The 22,005-nt window shown below is 44.4% G+C and overlaps 1 protein-coding gene across 13 annotated transcripts in view; it reads left to right on the top strand.

The window, feature by feature from the left end:
- TLN2 (talin 2) overlaps positions 1-22,005 on the top strand; it is a 383,956-nt gene that overhangs the window by 115,380 nt on the left and 246,571 nt on the right. For all 13 annotated transcript variants that reach the window (XM_090029605.1, XM_090029610.1, XM_090029613.1 and 10 more), the window contains one exon: positions 18,269-18,350. The gene's annotated coding sequence lies outside the window, so the exon portion shown is untranslated. The remainder of the gene's footprint in view (positions 1-18,268; positions 18,351-22,005) is intronic.

Raw genomic sequence — 22,005 nt, 5'->3', positions numbered from 1 at the left:
TGAGTTAAACCTCTTCCGATTATGTAATTGTTTGACAGGTTATACATTTGAACACCTTTAGGGACATTTCATCCATGCCCATCTAAAATCAATGCAGTTTGAAGGAATCTCCTCCATGGTACTTGGGCTTGGCAACCAGAAAAAGCACTTGCTGAATTCAAATTGGCAGAAATACCAGAGCATTAATCTTATTGCTCAACAGGGAGTTCTTCATGCTGCTATGAAATAAACTTATGTACTCAATTTTTAAAATGCTAAGATCGCCTGTGATAAACTGATGAGCAAAAAAAACTTAAGTTGTGCAATAAGGGGCCTTGAACTGCTTTCCTTTAGATTTTTGACTAAACTGGAAGGTGAGGCCCCAGTAAGGGCTTGTCACTGTGTATATGTATATAGTGTTGCTTGCTGTCCAGCTTCAGACTGACCAGTGAGATGCATAATAATCCTAACATAGATCATAAAAACCTGATTCCTGCTTCACCTGCCACTTCAGTTTCTGGACTGGTAGACTTCTGGGAAGCGCATGTTATTGAAATGCTCAATTTCACAGGAGGTATTAGTAAAATTTAGGAAGATGGCTAATGTCCTGAGGACGTCCTAATTTTGAATTACTGTATTCCTGAGCAAGAGGTCAGTTTTCCTAAGGAACACTTCTTTATCATCATTTTAATGACATTTCTGGCTGCCAAGGAATAAACATTCTTTCTGCAAGCGGAGAGGCTACCACCCCACTGCAGACTGCTTCTTCCAGCCATGAACAAAAAGGAGTTGGTTTAGGTAGTCCTTGTTATAGGCACCTTAAAACCTTCTCATCTAGTCATCTGTGTAATGAATATATCTAGATATGCTGTGTGATTGGGTACTAGTTACTTGTAAATAGCTATCAACTGCACCACTAAGATGATTTGTTATAAGCTATATAGCTGCATCGGGCATAAAAATTAATATCAATATCTTTCTCACTCAGTACCCTTGCTTTATTTCACACCACTATGAAGAATCACTCCACTTGAGCCGCAAGTTGAGAAGAGAACAGTTTGTTACAAAGCTAACAGGATATTCAGACTGTGAAAGATGTTCATAAATCCCTAGCCACCGTCACTTGAGTAAAACACTTCTTGGCAGTTTGTCACATTCAGTGCTTTTCCATGATACCTTCCAACAATTCACATTCACCTTTTCCACTGCAAAACCAAAACAAGTAAGATGTTGCTATTTCACCGTTACCTGGCAAAATCTGAGTTGCTTAAGTTCACTTGATTTATTATTCCTTTAATAAAAAACAACCCAACTGGGATTTCTCTCTGAACAAAAATTACTGAAATCCTGGGTGTGTTTTCCTGTGTGGGAGATCTGTTCATTCAAATGAAAGGAAAACAGCTCTAGTTTTGTAAGATGTGTTTTACTGGCATCCACAAATTCAAACCAATAAAAAAAAGAAGCAACTGAAGACTTCCCTCTTAGGTCTCCAGCATGTTTTGCACAGGTACATTTTCTAAGAGGTCATGTGCAGTTTAAAAAACCTTAACAAATTAAAGATGCTTACAATGTTATACGAGAGAATAGGTTTAGACTTAAAGTGCTCTTTTAAGAAGGCAGGTGTCACTGTGGGCTAGAGTTCAAGACACCGTTTCACCTATCATGAGTTGATAGGGTCCCATAATCAATACCAACACATCTAACTATTCCTTTTTCTGTGCTGTCTAATTTTCTTTTAAGAATCATTATTAAAACTTGACCAAACTACAAGCAACTGAGCTTTGGGATTGGTCTCAAATGTGGATGATTATTTTAAAGAACACATTTTTTTCCATTAAACCATTAGCAATTATTTTAGCTTGACTGTTACAAATAGGAAGTTGGTGCACTGAAGTGTGAAATACACCAGACTCTTAATCAGAAAGCTCAACATCTAATCTTGAAGGCTGGTTTTTGCTTTGTCCTCTCAAACCCCATGTTCACTAAAACTATGCCAAAAGCATGACAAGACTCCATGAGCTTATTTGCATACAAAATATTTACACAAGTCTAAATAATGTAAAGTAAACTATGCACAAGTCAAATGAACACAGTATATTTTGCAGTACATTCACTCTGCTTCATTTGCTTATACTAACCTGCAGTGGCTCTCTAGATGTTTGAAAATTCTCAGTCTATTTTACAGTATTCCTAGGAGAAACAAAATCACTAAAAACACTCAAACTGCTATTTAATTTCTTCCATGGCTCAAAAACACACATTTCCACTGTTAAAAATTCTCCCCATTGACTACTTAAGTTATCGGGGCTTGTATAACTGGCCAAAAAGGTTGAGCACCACTGCTTTAAAGATGACTTGACTAGAAGTGCATTTCTTTATGATTCAGTTGAACCTAGGTTCATTGACTTGTAAGACAACCAATGGTTAGTTCCTTTTTTCTGAGGAAATTGGGTTACATCAGGGCTCAGCAACCTTTTGGTAGCAGTGGACAGTCCATAGGCAGGCTGCCTTGCTGTCCCAGATGTCCTAGCTTCATGGGCAGGAAACAGTGGCTTGGCATACCAGATTCAGCTGTGGGCCATAGATTACCAACCCCCGGGGTTAGAAAGTTATGAGAGCAGGGACAGCTGAATCTATAGTGTACCTTTGTGAAGGTAGTGACAGAGGTCTTTCTTGAAACAGTGTAAGAAATGTCTGCCCTGCTGATCATGCAACAGACTTAAAGGCTACTTACAGCAACACGCTGCTTGGGTGGGATGGTTAGATTATGACTGAATAAATTCTATTTTATTAGTAATGAAAGCCCAGAAGTGCTGATGTTTGACAGCACTGGCAAGAATGCCTGCATTTATGCAGAACCTTTGTTATGCCATATCTAGAGTGTGTATTTATGCAAAATGCAGTTGTTTATTATCTACACTATCATGGTTCCTTGGAGCTCTTCTGAGGGACCAGGGTCTGACTGTATTAAGTCCTGTGCAAACCAGAAATCTGTATTGATTCCCTGAACTTGCCTTCCACTGCTGCTTGCAAGTACAACAGAAATAGAGCTCTGGAGAGAGAGATGGGGGTAGTTCAGGGCAGCTTCAGCATGTTGTGGCCAGGTTTGCTGGGTACAGAGCAGGAGTGGATGGGTGTGGATGTAGTTCTTGGAAGCCTTCTCATCAGCGAATATAGACAAGCCCCTGATATGCTGTATAGAATCCATAACTGTGTCAGACTTCCCTAAAACATGTTTGGAGAAGGTTGCCAGATGGTTGACTCCATGGTTTGTGAGCTTGAAAGACTGATAAACCTGATTCAATCTGACAAGCCTGACCACTTGAATATTCAGAATCTATTGACACTGAGTTGGAAGGGAATTGACCTGATACTTGGAAGCTGACTCTTTGCATCAAAAGAGTAGTGGTCAGTTTTCCCTATGCTTTTTTTTTTGTGACGAACTCGAGCTATTTAAAAGCTAGTCCTCCTTCTCCCTCCTTCCTTGAAAATTATGCTTAACAACTTATTTGTATTGTTTAAACCACTTCCAGACTGTCCAGTTGGAAGTAAAGGATAATTGTAGGTGACTTTCCAAATCAGGAACAGACAGAAATGATAGTTTATGTATTTGGCATGCTAATGCAAAGACTGCTATGTACTCAAACTTTGGAGGCCTGTTATTTTACTCCATTATTACTTGGTGTTTTTGAATTACCATATATTGTATAGTATTATTGAAAATTACATATTTACTTCAGATTTTAAAAACCCGTGTTCTGTGCTAAAATATAGAACCAGATGTTACATATTAAATGAAGAGCCATTGATGATGGCTAGACTCTAGTCAACTCCTTGTACCAGAGGCTGTAAATCCAACATAACTAATTAAAGTGGTTGATACCTACAGGTCTCTAGACTCTTCTATAGCATTCATGCAGTGTTATTCATATAGTGACAGGCTAGTAGATGGATTTGACACTTGGCACCTTCTTAATGCCTGGCTTCTCAGCAAGGCAGTAAAGCATGACTACCTTCTACTTCAGATCACTCCTGTGAATCAGTCAAACTTACTTTGTGTCATCAAAGGAAAGGCATTGCACTTTGATGCCAGGATGACTTATCTATCAGGGCAAATGTATTTCAGAGACCTTACCAAGCGTGACTGGACATGAGTATTTGAAGGAACTTTAATCTTAATAAATTCTTAAAAAATAATGTTTGTTGAGACTCCAGGAAACCTTTTATTTTTCTTTTTAAAGAAGTTGATTTAAACTTTACACAAGATGGCTAAAATTGAAAAATAAAATGGAAGCCAACTTCAGTAAAAGTAGATACTGCATTGTTAGGGTTAATATGCAAGTCTTTAGAGGAATTTTAGAAGTTAATTGCTACTTTATTATACAGCTTAATTCTGCTCTTCAGGTACGTGTAGCATAGGAAAAACATTTGTACTTCAAAAGTTCTCCTATGAGTGATGCCCCAGGATGAATTTGGGAGAAAAACTGATAGACAAAACAGAGGTCTAATATCAGAGCAAGCTCGAGACATGACTAGTCATTTTATTGTCAGGGTCCCTGTAGTATTAACTAGGCCAAACTGACTCAGATTAGTGACGCATGTGATTTGACAGCTAAATCAGCTTGCAGGGATAGCAGAAGGTAGTAACTCGTTGTTTTATCAGTTGATTGGAGTGAAGATGTAGAAATGAATGTATTGACATATCTCTTCTGATAATATTTGTCTCTTGTTCTGAGTGTGTCCTGAGCCATATCTTTTAAATGTAGACTGACTTACCTCAGCTGTTGCAGTCATTGGAGGAAGGGTTACTGAATAAAAGCTGCAGAACAGGGTCTAGTTGCTGTTGACATGAAGAAGCCAGGCTCACATAATACATTTGTCATGTTGTCACGCAGATGCTGCTGCTAGTTTTCTGTTCTGTGCTTGATCACAGATCTCAGTGTCTGGGCAAACTGCTCATAAGCAGGGTGGAGGGTGGGAAGTGAATCTAATTCCTACAAAGAGAAAAAAAGCCAGCTCTACTTTCAACTTCTGCTTGATCATAAGATACACTTTAAATGGCTGCGATAGAGACAGGCCACAACAGTGATTTATTTTCTGTAGGGCTTTCCTCTGTATCTGTCCACTCTGCTCCATCTTTGTTGTGTTGAGCTACAGCAAAGTTGTTGCTCCCCCCCGACCTTCCAAGGATTGGCAGATGTCAAAGTGAAGTCAGTCTCATAGTATCATAGTGCTTAGGGTCGGAAAGGACCTTAACAGATCATCAGATCTGACCCCTTCCCTGGGCAGGAATGAGTGCTGGGGTCATAACACCTCAGTCAAATATCTATCCAGCCTCCTCTTGAAGACCCCTAAGGTGGGAGAGAGCACAACCTCCCTTGGGAGCCCATTCCAGAGCCTGGCAGCCCTAACCATGAAGAAATGCCTCCTGATGTCCAGCTTGAATCTTCTTTCTAACAATTTGTGGCCATTATTCCTAGTAACCCCCAGTGGTGCTCAGGGGAACAAAGTCTTGTCCAATTTCTGCTGCTGCCCCCACCCTGGTGAGTTTGTAAATGGCAACCAGATCCCCTCTCCTCCTTTTCTTGTGGAGGATGAATAGGTTCATGCTCTTTAGCCTCTCTTTGTAGGGCCTGCCCTGCTGCCCCCGACCATGCAAGTGGCCCTCCTCTGGACCCTCTCAATGCTAGCCACATCCCTGTTGAAGTGCGGTGCCCAGAACTGGACTCTATGCCACATAGAGGAGAAGGATCACTTCCCTGGACCTGTTTGTGATGCATCTGTGGATGCACAACAAGATGTGGTTAGCTTTACTGACCTCTTCATCGTGTTGGCAGCTCATATTCATCCTAGAGTCAACAATGACTCCAAGATCCCTTTCTGCCTCTGTGTTGTTGAGAAGGGTGTTTCCCAGCCTACAGGTGTGTTGCTGGTTCCTTCTCCCTAGATGCAGTACCTTGCACTTGTCTGTGTTGAACTCCATCCTATTCTCATCCGCCCACCCCTGTAACCTGTCTAGATCTAGCTGGATTCTGTCCTTCCCCTCCAGTGAGCCCGCCTCACCCCACATCTTGGTGTAGTCAGCAAATTTGGACAGCGTGCTTTCCACACCCACATCCAGATCACTGATAAAGATGTTGAACAGTACAGGCCCCAGGACCAAGCTGTGGGGGACTCCACTGCCCACATCCCTCCAGGTTGAAAACGACCCATCCACCACCACTCTCTGGGTATGACTATCTAGCCAACTTGCCACCCATCTGACTGTGTAGGCATTGATGGCACAGTTGCTTAGTTTTTTTCTGAGAATGTGATGAGAAACCATGTCAAAGGCCTTTGTAAAGTCCAGGAAGACGACAAATACCTCAACATCTTCGTCCAGGGACTTTGTGACCTGATCATAAAGGAAACAAGGCTAGTTGGGCAGGATCTACCCTCAGTGAACCCATGTGAGTTGCCCCTGAGCATTACCTCCCCTGCTGGGCCCTTGAAGATGTGTTCTTTGATAATTTTCTCAAAGGTCTTCCCCAGGACTGAGGTAAGACTGACTGACCTATACTTGCCAGGCCTCCTGTGGGTGCATGCGCTGCCCCCTTGTTCCTAAGCCTGTCACTTGCCTGGGTACTACCTGTGCGCATCACCTGGCTTGACTGCAAAGTGTCCTTATGTTCTTCTGTGTCCCCATCCCCCAGCAAACCTAGTTTAAAGCTCACTGTACAAGATCAGCTAGCCCGGAAGAAAAAACACGCTTACCCTTCGGGGAGAGATGAAGCCCATCCCATCTAAGTATGTTCTCTGTGCAGAAATGTGGGTCATGGTCCAAGGCCCGCCTGGTAGCACCAGCTCTGAAGCCGCCAGTTGACCTTACCGGTGCATGCCTCATGGCGCCGTCCGGGTCTCCTCACTGGAAGAATAGAAGAGAAAAACCACCTGCACCCTCATCTCCTTGAGCTTGGTCGCCAGAGCCTTGTAGTCCCTCATGATGCTGTCCAGGCTGCTCCTGGCCACATCATTTGTTCCCATGTGGCTGAGGACCATGGGGTATTGATCAGAGGTTCGGATGAGGTCTGGGATCACCTCTGTGACGCCCCAAATCTGAGCTCCAGGGTCCAAGCTCCAGGCAAGGTCTCATTGCAACCTTCTTTATACAGGGTTATTTCAAGGAAGTTTAATGCTGGTGCATCTCCCTCAAGTGTGACGGCCTTTGAGGTCAGGGTTATGGTAGACCAGTTCAGAGACAAATCACAACAGGAAGAGTGCTGAGGTCCTGGTTGGGCAACTCAGCAGACGCTTGCAATCATACAGTACCTTGAAGTCCAATCAAGTTTGCTTGGCAGCTGGTGTGAATCATGGAGCATCGGTGGTCTTAAACTTTCATTTAAGACCCTCAGTGCACTGATTACTGTTCTTGCTACTAGTCTAGTCTGAAGTAACGTAGCCTTCTATTAAAAAAAATAGATGGAAACTACTAAAATAATATAATAGCCTTAATAAGAGACAAAGTTTATGTTAAAAATGATTCATACATTTTAAAACAAAACAGTTGAAAATCCATTCCCAGTTTGCTCATATATTTTTAACCTTAAGTTAAGGACTAGGTTTACTGTGCAGCAAAATGTGAAATTTGAAGATTAAACTAGGTACCTTTTCCATAAACTTTTTTTCTAAATAACCTTGTTAGCTTCAAGTTTCACAGGAGAATTTAATCTCTAAGCATAGGACATAGAGGCAGAAGGAGGGGAGGAGTTAAACATTTGTAGTCCCTGAAGATATTCATCTGTTAATTTAATATGTGGTCTAGAAAGCATGTTGTAAAAAAGATACATCTGTAGGGCATGTAGTGTATCTATCAATGTAACCAGTGAAGAACTAAAAAAACGCCCACCTGTGCTGTCAAAACAGGTGCATTTGGCAGTGCATGTTATTGAACTGTTAATCCAATTCATTCTGTGGGTCTTCTAAAGTCAAGCTAAAAATCAAAAATATTGGTTAGGCTTAAAGAGGTTTTCCTATAAAATAACAGTATAGTGATCTCACCTTAGAAGCAATATTAGCATTCAGTCCTCGGTGCCCAATACAGATAAGAGTCAAGAAACTGAGGTCAGATGTAATATATTGTTATTGCAGTAGGAGTATAACACAGATTTGCACCAGTCAAGTGTCAGTTAACAGAGGTGAGCTAGTGAGAAGCAGGTGAATTGTGAAAAAGCAAACAAGTAATTAGGAGTGGCTAGGGCTTAAAAACTATCTCTGTGGGGCAGGGGTTGTCAACCAGGGAAAGTCCTAGAGGGTATGTGGCAGCGGCAGCGCATGGTGGCACGTGACTCCAGCACTCCCTTCTCATCAACCAGCCGCCAGAGGACTCCTCTCCCCCCACCCCACTCGTCAACCAGGGTGGCTGCCCCCTGCTTGTCCAGAAGGGTTACACTCCTTAAAAAGGTTGAAAACCCGTGCTGTGGAGCACTGAAAAGTTTAGCCTGGCAGTTGCAATGATATGCAGACAGCGTAGGAATTAACAGAGGTGCAGGTGAGATGACAATAAATCTTTGGATTGGCTCACACAGGTGCGCTCCATTGGGATTGGATTGCAGAGGGGACTTAGCACCTTTCTGGGAAGTGGAGCGAGGTAAAGTTATGTGGCGGAGCCAGCAGGGCTTATATAGGAGCGAGTACAGTGGTGGGGCTGCTGTTGGGTGCCGCAAGGACCAGCCACACAGAGCCTGCCCCCCACCTACCCCCACAGCACCCACAGAGACTCCTGCCTGCCAGGACAGCTGTGTTGTACCGCTCCAAGACAATGCCTCTAGCCCATGGGCACCCGAAGCCCCAGGCTGCACTTCTCTCCCACCTGCCTGCCCTCAGGGCTCTAGCAATTGCCACTCAGCAAATATGGCAGCTCTTCCTGCGGGTGCTATGTGGGGGAGTGGAGGCACCTGGCTCTGTGCAGCCTGCCTCTGCTGCACCCGATGGCAGCCCTGCTGCTGTGCTCACTCCTATTTAAGCTCCTCTGGCTCCACCACACAACTTTGCCTGGCTCGTCCTCCTCTCTGTCACACGATGCTGCAGCCCAGATCCGGGGGTACCTCTTGGCAGCCCATGCTGAAGCCACTTCCCCAGCAGCTGGCAGCACTGAGCTGTGGACCCTGGCGCCACTGCCTGCCCACTCCTGCACGTTCACTCTGCGGAGCCTGCTGCAGCCCGGGGTGTAAGTCCTGCCTGGCCATGGAACATACCTTGATCCTACATATCACCCTTGGCCCCAGCTCCCCGTGCTGCTATGCCCCTCTGTGTGGGACCATTTAACCAATATAATTAAAGGAGGTTTAAACAGGTAACTTTTAAAATATTTATGTGCCTAACCAAAACACCAGTATACTTGTAATTGTGCCTTTTTTTTTTTCTCATTCATTCATAGATTCATAGACTGTCAGGGGCTGGAAGGGACCTTGCAGATCATCGGGTTCAGCCTGCCTGCTCTAGGCAGGAAGACAACTGGGGTTAGGTGACCCCAGCGAGGTGACTGTCCAGTCTGTTCTTGAAAACCTCCAGGGTAGGTGACTGCACCACCTCTGGAGGGAGTTTATTCCACAGTCTGGACACCCTCCCTGTGAAGGAGTTTTTCCTGATACTAAGCCTGAAGTGCCCTTCCAGGAGTTTTGTATCCATTGGTCCTGGTCTTCCCCGGGGGTGCCCTAGTGAACAGTTGTTCACTGAGCTCCTGATGCTCTCCTCTGATATAGCGGTAAGCTGCTATCGAGTCCCCTCTGAACCTTCTCTTCTTTAGATTAAAGAGGCCCAGGTCCCTCAGCCTCTCCTCATGTGGCTTGCCTTGAGGAGTCCTGGATCATACGGGTGTCTCTTTCTGGACCCTCTCAAGGTTTTCCATGTCTTTATTGAAGTGCGGCACCCAGAACTGGACATAGTACTCCAACTGCCAGTGCTGAGTACAGTGAGAGTATCACTTCCTTAGTTTTATACAAGATGCATCAGTTGATGCATGCCAGCGTGTTGTTTGGCCTGCTGGCTGCTGCCTTGCACTGACAGCTCATATTCACGCGATGGTCAGTCATTACCCCTAGGTCCTTTTTGGCCGTGGTTCAAGTCAAGCTGTCACCACCGAGCCTGTATGTACATTGAGGGTTGTTTGCCCCCAGATGGAGCACCTTATACTTGGAAGTGTAAAACTTCATCTGGTTCTGGTCTGCCCAACTCTCAAGCCTGTCCAGGTCCACCTGTATCTGCAACCTATCTTCTGGTGTGACCACACCACCCTGTAACTTGGTGTCTTCCATGACCTTGGCAAGTGAGCTTTTCACTCCTCCATCCAAATGATTGATAAAGATGTTGAAGAGCACCAGTCCAAGCACAGACCCTTGAGGGACACCACTGGCCGCTTCTCTCCAGGACAACACAGATCTGTTCATAAGAACTCTCTGGGTCCTACCCTGTAGCCAGTTTCCCACCCACTGAACCATTAAGCAGCTGAGCCCACACTCTTCCAGTTTTCCCACAGGGATATTGTGGGATACTAGATCAAAATCGTTTTGGAATACAGGAGTGTAGGTTGCCCTTTGGAAGTCTAGGTATATAACGTCTACCAAATCTCCCGTGTCCAGGTGATGAGAAACCTGGTTGTAGAAAGAGATGAGTTTGGTGAGACAAGACCTACCCGTGACAAAGCCATGCTGGCTGTCATTCAGAACTTACCTTCTGCAAGCATATTGCACATAGATTCTTTAATGAGCTTTTCCAGGATTTTCCCTGGGATGGAGATTAGGCTGACTGACCTATAGTTGCCCGGGTCCTCACTCTTCCCCTTCTTGAAGCTGGCCACAATGTTGGCCCTTTTCCAATCCTCAGAGATTTCCGCTCGTGCACCATGAATTCTGAAAGAGCTTTGCCAGGGGTTCCCCAATGACCTCAGCCAGCTCCTTCAGCTCTCTCCGATGGCGTCCATCCAGTCCTGCTGACTTATAAATGTCCAGCTTTTCTAATTGGTATTGCACCCACTCAGCATCCACAGTGGGGCTGTCAGTCCCAGCACATCCCCTATGAGCCTTATCTTGCTTGACTTTCCCCATGGTCCGGTGAAATACTGAAGCAAAGTGGCATTCAGGAGTTCAGTTTTTTCCTGAATGTCAGTTACCAGCTGCCCCGAGGTGTTAAGCAGGGGTCCCACACTTCCATTTGTTTTCCTTCTACTGCCTACATACCTAAAGAAGGACTTTGTATTGTCCTTGACTGCCCGTAGCTAACCTAAACTCTGTCGCTGCCTTGGCTTATCCTTCTTGGATTAGATGCTACTCTTCGTACCAACAAATACATTTCCCAGTCAGTAACAGTTGAATGACCTTCTCCTGGTCTTAATTATCAAGGTTCAAATGTGAAACAAGATAGGGTAGCCAGTTTGTTTGGGACAGTTGAAGTCTTTGAAATTAAAATGACAAAATTAAGATCTTGAAACATAATGGATGTGGCGAAATGAGCTCAGATAATAGCAGGGAAGCCAAGAAAGCCAGTCATTGTATTTTACTGAATCATTCTGTTTTTTGAATTGGACTGTGCTCATTGTCATAAGCTATTTGCTCATGCATATTGGGAAAACCTTGAAGTGCCTTACTAAATTATTCTATTTCAAAGGGGCATTCTAGACATAAATTCATGTTCATTTTAAAAAGATTTGATTAACAATTGTATATTTTTGTGCAACGTTTGGGTGGCTCTTCCTATTGTAGCTCGTTAACCTCCAGTGTAGATAATGCAGTTAAGAAAAAGCTCTTTTGCTGAAGAGCTGAACAAACATGATGCCAACATGTGCACATGTTCAGGATGTAGGCCATGTATGATTAAATTAAAAATGGCTGGTTTTGCTTTTCACAATATTATTTTGCTGAGATGGTTTAACTAGGGCATCTTGCCAGCTTTACTGTAGTGCAGCACCTGAAATTTAAAACAAAAAACAAACAACAAAACAACAACAAAACCTGTAATTAAAATTTAGCTTTGGTTGTAAGTGAAGCAGTAGTCTCATAATTTCATAACTGTTCTGCCTGTTATTCATGAGCAGTACAGGAAGTGTTTTGGTACGATTGCTTGATGTTTTGGGCTTAGTGTAGTTATGGCACCTTAGTGGAGCACTTATATAAAATATTCAAAGCTTTATCTTAATGGATTTTGGCAATAAACCGTTATCCAAATTAAAACCTAACACAAATCCATTTGGAGACTTTTAAAATGAGAATTTCTCCAAAATAATGGCAGGCTGAGGTTTGTAGATGTTTTGAATAATTATTTTCTCTGTACACAGCCAGAAAAAACGAATGCACATTCCTACTGAGATACAGGTTCTGCTGTTCCAAAGTGCTTGTTCCAGTGATGGGTTCATGTACATGCAAACTTAATGTCACAGGACCTTAGTTCGTCATTACTGACTCCCAGGTGTGTTTCTGTAATGGGGAGTAGTTTATCAGATATGCTATTAAGGAAATGAGAAACAATTAGTCAGCCATCTTGGCAGTACCCCACCCTCTAAAAGCAGATTGTGCTGTGCTATATAAATCAGTTGTTTCCCAATAGATTTATATTGGTGTAAATAAAATCAGAACCTTGCTGAAGTGTTTATCTTGAGCTTGTTCTGTTGCATCGTGAGGCACCTCTGCTGCTTTGGGAAGGTATTTTTATCCAACTGTAAAGTAGAGAGGTGTAATTGGTTTAATTACAGTATTGGTCACAAGAATGTTCTATATGATAAATGCAACTTATAGACTAACTTAATCAAAGATGCATAAGCTTTCATGAGAAAGAACTCAATCAGATACTGTGAGCTCAGGCTCACAAAAGCTTATGCATCTGCAATTTAGTTAGTTTATAATGTGCATCTCTACCCTGCCTTCTGTCTGCTATGGGGCCAACCACCTCTCCATGTGATGAATGCCAGTCATGTTGCTAGAATGTGTCAAATATTTGTATGGATTCCAAAAGAAAAATATATACTGCTCTATTGGTGCTTTATTTCCAGCCTATGGAGCCATGTCATCTCACCTGTGAGACTCCCAGTGGGTCTGGAAATTAGGTTGGGCTGTGGTGGCAGGATTAATCGCAGCTCCCCTGCTGCCAAACTTCTGGACCTGTGGGGAGCCGTATGTGCTAAATAATATCCTACGCACTAGATTGCGTGGTATGCAACTGGATCCAGGTGCATAGGATAGGGCCAGTGGGGATGGAAGGTTGGGCACCATTGTGCTGCTTTATTCATCTTGTTTACCTCTGGGATTAAATGCATTTGCATGGCATTTAGCTCAGTATTCCTGAGATACAGCTATTTCCAGTAACATTCATTTATTTATTTATTAATTAAATAAAACAGCCAACCGTAGAGTAGTTGCAGCTTTCAGGTATTGTTTTTTGATGTCGTCTTCTGCTCAAGCCCTTTTTTTTACTTATTTCTTTGCCACCAGTGTTGTGAGCCAAACTGCAGCTTTTGTCTAAAGAACAGTATGAAAAACTAAGAAATGTAATGGGTTTAAGTTTGAATTGCAATACTTTTTTCTATACAACCTGTCAGCAAAGTTTCTCAAAGTGCTTTATAAACATAACCTTACAGCACTAGTGGCAGGTAATTCAGTATTACCTTCATGTATAAAAATGGGAAAATCAAGGTACGAGAGTCTCCATAGAGACTTAGATTTGTGCCTTTGCTAAAAGAGACGGCTTCGAACGATATGGTTTATATCACTTATGTGTATTTGTTTACACCCAAACTGAAGTGTAGAGAACTCTGTCCTTCCTAATAGGGATGTAAGTCACTAAATTAACAAGTAACTTTCTTATCTGGTAAAGTTAGATTTTGCCAGTGTTTTGATCTATCCACATATTCCACTTAATCCCTCTGCCCTGGCCGACCATATAGCTATTTCTTTTGTGCACTTGCTCTTTAAGAAGAAAAAAAGGGTTGCTCATTCAGAAGTTCTTTTTCTTTGTTATGTAACAGAATGATTTGCATTCTAAGTTCATGCATGCAGACCATTAGATATTATTCACTATAGGGCAATCTTCTAATTACATTGCAACGTCTGCAGTGCAGCTAAAAGCCTATTGCAGCATGTGGGCCATCAGACCTAAATATGTGGCAGGCGTGACTACACCAGTTTGTTCAGAAGAGTTTAATTGAATTATACAGGGTTATATGAATGTTCCATGATTAAATGCATCTTACCCATTACAGAAGTGGAAGAGGAAGAGTGCTAGTAGGAGGAATGAACAGTCCTGAATCAGGTCCTAAATTGCAAAGGAAAGGGGTTCACTTCTTGAACAGCTTAAGAGTTGAGCAGAAAAGTGAAGGCATCTGCTACGTGGGGTTTTGTTTGTGCATTTTGCATGACCTTGAAGATAGCACCTGCTTATCCCCACCTTTAGTCATTCATGTACTCTCTCCTGCAGTACTTCTAAAAAGGGAGGAAGATGAACTCAATCCAGGTGCCAGAGAACCCTGGGATGTTGCAGTGAGTCTTTTGTCTGAGCTAAGGCAGTGTGTTTGGAGAGGGGAGTAGCTAGAACTGAAGTGTTTGTTCATGTTTCCCATTTCTATGCAATTTGTAAAGTAGGTAGGAAGAAGGCATATGAGCTCAAGGGAGTTCATGTATTTGGTAAGCAGATCTCTTTTATATTCTGAAAACGGTATGAAAAAATATTGGAATTTAGCCATGCAATCTCAGTAAGCCTGCAGGAGTATTTTCTTCATGCCTTTTGTGCTTAACCACTTTCATTTTGAGGATCATAATGTGAAGTCACTGGGATGTTCATTTTTGCTACAAAACTGGGATCCATCCCTAATCTACAGCATATCATGTATAGGATCTTGCAAATGTATTGACTCAGGGATTTAAAATACAATCTATGTGACTATTTTTCTATTCCAGAGGATGTTGCCTTTTTAATAAAGCTTGCATCACCAGTACTCAAACCAAAAACATTGTATGACAGGAGTTGGCACAGGAAGGCATTTTGCTTGGCACACGTGCCTCAGGGCAGACAGTGGGGGAGGGGCCTGGGCTGTGCTGCCACAAGGATCAGACCCCTTGCAGCTCCCCTGCCATCCACCCGGCACACCAAGATCTTCCAAGTTGAGGCTGCAGGTGTTTTTTGGCACTCTGCCCAAAACTGTTGCTGACCCCTGCTGTATGAGCTAGTGATCTACATGCAGTAATTTAACAGAGTTGGCTTAAAAATCACGAAGAAGGTAAGGTTGCATGTTGTATGGGAATTTCAAAAATTATGTGCCTTTGTGTACTTATGCATTTTCCAGTAGGGTTAAGGATGTTAAACATGAAGTAAGTTCACACTGTAGACTAATCAGGGATTCAGGGCACACAACTTGCTGAGTGAGCTTTGGGCAGTTCAGTTTCCTGCTCTGGCCACATTCCAGGAAATGAGGACAATAGGATGAATAAACAATGATTCTCCATTTTTAGGCTCCATTTAGCTTCAGTTATCACTTTGGAAAGTGAAAAGTAGTTGGTTATGACAGCAGCAACAAATCCTGTTGAAAAGTAATGTGCAAAGATCTGTGAACAGTTGCATAAAGTTCAAAATAAAAAAAACTTGTATACTAAGAATCTCAGTTTCCACAGTGTAAAACGTGGGGCTGCTGAGGGGCGACAGCAAATTTTGGGGTGGTTCTAGCGCCCCTTCCCAGCACTATCGCCACCTGTCCCACCCCTCCCTGTCTGGCCCAAGCAAAGCTGCAGGGAAGAGGCTGGAGCAGCCCTGGCCTCAAGTGTGCAGTGGGCAGCCTACCCTTGCCCCATGCACAGATCTGGGGGGGGTAAATGCTCCCATGCTACTCCTGGGGGTGCATGCAGCAGCAGAAGCTGCCCACACCTCCTGGACAAGCCACTGGCTCTGTCCCATGCCCCAGCTGGGCGCCCAACTCCATTCCCTCCCTCACCACGGGGGCTTCTGTCTGCCCCCTGCATACTCCTTCGCTCCCCCATGCCGCTTCCCCCTAACAGACTTACCACCCGGATGCTGGTTTCCAGGCTTCTGGGCTGCACTCCTGGCTGTGTGCACGCTGTGGCTGTGCGCATGTATGTGGCATTTATTGGCGACATTATCAGCCACATCAGCCAAAAAAAGCTCCTTGCCGATCATGTCAGTTTTCTTTTTATCGGTGCCAATACGATATGATCCCATGTATCAGTGCACCTCTATTATTTACCCATTCTTGCTGCTTTGCCATAGGTTGGGTTCGTATTTGAAAGTCAGGTTAGTGTAAATGTTTCAATTAGAGTTGTGCATTAAAGAAAAAATATCATACAGTTGCTCTAGTACAAACTTTAATGTGAATGCAGTTATACTAGTATTAAACTGGCTTATATTGGTGTAGCTTATTCTCTTTCCCGTGCACAAATAGCTCTACATGTATACATTGCTTTTACTCTGATCAGTACTCAAAGTTCAGTTAAGGCACAGTGGTTTCTTGGGCTGTCTCCTGACCTTTAAAAGGATTAAAGCTCCAATCAGACAGATCTAAACGTAGACGCTAGACTCTGAAGGGTGAGGGAGGATGCTTTTGCTAACATCTCTCGTCTACTCTGGGCTACTTCAAACTATGGAAGGAGACAAATCACATCTCTTGCCTCACCAGTTAGCTATGCTAGTGAAAATCCTGGAATTAGAGAAAATTCTGTCAGTTAGAGCTGTGGGTGCACATGCTCCAAGTCCTGAAGCGCTGCATACTGTGGGTTTCAGTCCCATGCAGAACCAAACACGCAGGAAAGCACTAGTTGGATGCCTGTCCTTCCCCTCCTTTCCCCTCATCGGGCAGTGGGATGAGGTGGAGAGTGGAACACTATGGTGCTGGAGGCCAGTTGGAGGGTGCTGCTTCTCTCTGCCGCCCAGCTGGGATGTGACGTGAGCAAAGCATCCAGCCACACTGCAGCATGGTACAAGCAAAGGCTCTTGCTACTGAAAGCTCCCATTCAGCAGGCCAGAATCCAGTAGCTGTGTGTTCCAGATCTAACCTGTTTCCTTGGGGTAGGCCTTTTTGCCAATATAGTTTATTTGCTTTGAGGAAATGGTATAATTTATAGCTGCAAATGATCACCATAAGCAGTGTCAGTGTTAGGAGAATTTGGCCATACAGTTACAGTAAAGGAAGGCCACTGAAGTAGAGCAATACAATCCTGATCCTTTCTAAAGTGAAATACAAATCAGGCTCTAACCTGGATGACTGAAATGTAGAACAGTGACTTTCTGATGTTTGTTTGTTCATTTATTTATTTATTTGTATGGTGGTGTAGAGTGCAGGAACTCTAGGACTGAGACTAAGGGCGAGGATAAGGAAATGTGTTTTTAAAGAATTGCTTTTCTGTGTGCATGGTACACCTGAGAGCCTTTTGACACTGCAGAACCCTTCAGGCTTGTCCTTTCTTATTGCTGTGTTTGAGGAGAACAGCAAAAACATCTTATTGTAAAGTTACTTCTCTAACAGAAAATACTACGTTTTAAGATTTAACTAAGTGACACTTCCTCTGCTTGAAGAAAGGTGTTTGTACCTGAAAGCTTGCAGGGCGGAATCTTTCCAACTATTTGAGTTGGTCTAATAAAAGGTATGGATTTACCCAACAAACCTCGTCTGCCTAAGTTGTAGCATATTTATGTGCATGTTGTAAGTGATTCAAAGTTGCATGCCAATTTTACTTTTGCTTTAGGAAAGAAGATTTTTTCCCTGTTTTCAATATAATGCACTCTGTTTCCTCTGTCTTTCACAGAAGACAACAGCTATTCTAGCTCCTGAAGCATTGTTATTTTTTTAAACCATAATCTCAGTAAGTGCTTATTTTCAGGGGAAAATAACCTAGAAAAGCTTGTTTGCTGAACAGGTGTTCTTCCCTAACAGTACCTAAACTTTTTCATTGCAGAAAAAGTTTATGTAGAGATTTAGTATAGAATAATATCTATAGAGCTTTAAAATCACACTGTAGCTTATTCTCCAGTAACTCCTCCCTGAGGACAAGTGGTTTCAAGATATTTCTTTTTAACTAATTCTTCCAACATTCACTTTTAAAATACAAGTACACGTGTGTTGTGGAAGGCTAAATGTAATTTCATTCTCTTTAAATTGTATCCAAGCCATTCTTTTTGGCGTTGTAAATTCTGATTCACATGGAGAAAAGGAAGCTCATAACTTCCTGAGTTACTTCCTTCCCAAATGTGGTGGAGAGAGCACTTTAAAGAAATGAATGGATTGGGAATAAGTAAGTAACTTGTTTATTTCTTAATGTTACAGATCCAGTTACTGGAAGCATTCTACATGATCAAGCCATGTTTTTGAGAAACTTATTTGTGAATAAATAAACTTAAAATTTAAGGTAAGATTTTTCTTTACATCTACGTTCTTTTTAAATTTGAGTAGTTTAATAGTTGTCCTATTAACATGCAGAATGGTTAAATTATATGTTTCATTTTCATTTTATCTACTGCCTCTTGTCATCAGTCAGCATAGTATTTTCTTTAGAGAATTATATGAACCTACATTAGGCTGTGGTTATGAACACAGAAATCAGCTTGGTCTGTGGGCAGACAAACAAATTACACTGATTTAAAAGAGGCCCGAGACTTATTGCATGTCAACTGCTCCACAGTAACTGCCTATATACATGCTTTTATCCTCCAGTAAGTGATATGTAAACTAATGGTGGTTTACTCCTTGAAAAGGGCTGTGGTTTAGTTTACTGGGTAAGGACATGCACACAGACTGGCTGACAAATAGTAAATCACTGCCTCCTTTTAACTCTGTAATTTGTTATTCGTATTGTAAACAATAAAAAGAATGTATAAACATTGACGGCTTCAAGAAACATTACATGAATGGGAAGTAAGAGAGAATGAGAGATCACTGACCAACAGAGTTACTGTTTTTAACTGTAACCCCCGATGCTTCTCTTGAAGGTCAACACCTAGGAAGTACCATATTTACTTAAATTCAGGATGAGGTTTCCCCCCTCGACATGTAGGGGGAAGTATCTTGTCTTGGATTCAGATACAAGGCAGTGAGGGGCCTCAGCTGCTACCTGTCCCCCCCACCTCCCCTCCGCCTCTGCACCCCTATGTCCCCACCCTCCCTTGCTACTTACACTTGCTCTGCTCCAGTAGGCTCTGGGCCCTGGAGCCAGGGCTGGAACTGTCAGGAATTGCAGGTGGAGAGGGGACCAGGGCCAGGGTTGATTACCCCCTGCACCTGCCTCCCCCTACCATCTGCCCCCTACTGCCTCCCCCACCCTCCTTGCCACTGTTTTCCCCTCTTGCAGCAGTGGGGGGATGAATTAGGATCACCCACCAAGAATTAGGTTCAATGCCTCTGTCTTCCTAAGTAGGGACCAGTTCAGCCACCTCCCTGCTGGGCCCCCCTCGGGCCCCGGGAGAGACACGCCTGGGCCAGGGGTTAGCAAGGAGTTAGGGTACTTTGGAGAGGCTGGACGTGTTCAAGTCCGCTGGTCCGGACGATCTTCACCCTAGGGTTCTACAGGAACTGGCCGAGGTCATTGCGGGACCCCTGGCGCGGCTCTATGAGCACTCGTGGTGCTCTGGTGAGGTGCCGGAGGACTGGAAGAGGGCCAATGTGGTCCCTATCTTCAAAAAGGGAAAAAAAGAGGACCCGGGAAATTACAGGCCAGTTAGTCTTACCTCAATCCCGGGTAAGCTCTTTGAAAAAATTATCCTGGCACATATCCAGGAGGGCCTTGCGGGGGAATGCATGCTCAGGGGCAACCAACATGGGTTCATCAGTGGCAGGTCTTGTCAGACGAACCTGGTGGCCTTTTACGATCAGGTCACCAAATCATTAGACGCAGGGGTTGCTGTGGATGTAGTCTTTCTGGACTTCCGGAAGGCTTTCGATACTGTCTCTCACCCTGTCCTCATCAAAAAGCTGGGAGGCTGTGGTGTCGATGCCCACACGGTCAAATGGGTAGCCAACTGGTTAGAGGGCCGCACCCAGAGGGTGGTAGTGGATGGGTTCTTCTCGACCTGGAAGGACATGGGCAGTGGGGTTCCGCAGGGCTCGGTCCTCGGGCCCGCACTGTTCAACTTCTTCATCAGTGACTTGGATGAGGGAGTAGAAAGCACCCTGTTCAAGTTTGCTGATGACACTAAGATGTGGGGGGATGTGGGTGCACTAGAAGGGTGCAATAGGCTGCAAGCTGACCTTGACAGGTTGCAACGGTGGGCGGATGAGAATAGGATGGGGTTTAACACTGATAAGTGCAAGGTGTTGCACATGGGGAGGAAGAACCGGCACCACACTTACAGGTTGGGGAACTCCCCTCTTGCCAGCACGGAGATGGAAAAGGATCTTGGAGTCGTCATTGACTCCACGATGAACGTGGGCCGGCAGTGTGGGGAGGCAGTCAAGAAGGCCAACCGTACCCTGTCATGCATCCACAGATGCATCTCGAGCAGGTCCAGGGAGGTGATCCTCCCCCTCTATGCGGCACAGGTCAGGCCGCAGCTGGAGTACTGTGTCCAGTTCTGGGCGCCACACTTCAAGAGGGATGTGGACGATATGGAAAGAGTCCAGAGGAGGGCCACTCGTATGATCAGGGGTCAGCAGGGCAAGCCTTATGAGGAGAGGCTACGGGACCTGAACCTGTTTAGCCTCCACAAGAGAAGGTTAAGGGGGGACCTTGTGGCCTGCTACAAACTGGTCAGGGGGGATCAGCAGGTATTGGGGGAGTCCCTGTTCCCCCGTGCGCTGCCAGGAGTGACCAGGAATAACGGTCACAAGCTGGTGGAGGGTAGGTTTAGATTAGATATTAGGAGGCGCTACTTCACAATCAGGGCGGCTAGGGCCTGGAACCGGCTTCCAGGGGAAGTGGTGCAGGCTCCTAGCCTGGGGATTTTTAAAAGGAAGTTAGATGAGCACCTTGCCGGGGTCATCTGACCCCGGTGCTCTTTCCTGCCAAGGCAGGGGGTCAGACTAGATGATCTTCCTAGGTCCCTTCCAACTCTAGCTACTATGAAACTATGAAACTACATGCAAAATTATAGCAAATTTACAAATTTTCACATATAGAATCTAATTATTGGGGGATCAGCTTAAATTCAGAGTCATATTGGGTTTGGGTAAATACAGTAGATTCTCCCAGCAATAAGGAAATGGCTAGATCTTTCCCTGCTATCCAAATAAATACCATATTTGATTGCATAATATGCATATTACCTTCATATTTCCCCCCAGATCATCTGGGGAAGATTGTGTTTTGCATAATATAAAAAGAAGAGTACGCCCCACAGGTCTGGAAATTGGCAGGGGAGGACTTGGGGTGAAAAAGTGACAGTGTTAATTGCCATGGCTGTTGGGAGCAATGGCAATTAATGCTGCCAGTGCTCACTCCCTTTCTTTCCCATGCTCCCTACACCCCTCTTCCAAATTTCTGATCTTTGGGGATCCCTCCCTCCCCAACTGTATGCCAGATCAGAATCATGTGTGGTGTTGGCCCATGACTGGATCATGTCTGACCTGGCACATGGCTCCAGAGCCAACACGCAGTCCTAGATTTGCTGCACAGCTCTGGAGCCTTGGCTCATGGTTGGACCCAGCATGCAGTCTGAGCACCCAGCATAGCATGCTGGACTGGGCCCTGCACTCATGTTTCCAGATTGGATGAGCTACTTAAGGCCCAGCCCCGCCCCCCCCTTCCTCTCCCACCCCAGCCCCTCACTCCCAAGCTTCAGCCCCCTGTTCCCCACAGCCCTCCAGTTGCCCCCATCCCAACCAGGCCAGAGTGCTACAACTCTGATTTGTGCAGGCATCAGCAGAGCAAGTCCAGCCCTGGAACAGGTGGGAGGGAAGAGGAAGGGAGGCCTGGGGCACCCCCACCCTTGCACCAGGCAGCCTGGCCACAGCCTCTCCCCCCCACCAGGCAGCATCTGGCTGCCCCACCTCTGTGAGCATGAGCACTGGTCCCTGTGCCTCTGTCCTGGCCACAGAGCTCCCCACTGACCCCCAAGGACCCCCTGCCTCTT

This window comes from Crocodylus siamensis, chromosome 15 (assembly GCF_052110815.1).
Source record: "Crocodylus siamensis isolate JL-2025a chromosome 15, ASM5211081v1, whole genome shotgun sequence".
NCBI lineage: Eukaryota > Metazoa > Chordata > Crocodylia > Crocodylidae > Crocodylus > Crocodylus siamensis.
This window is presented reverse-complemented; position numbering and strand designations above follow the sequence as displayed.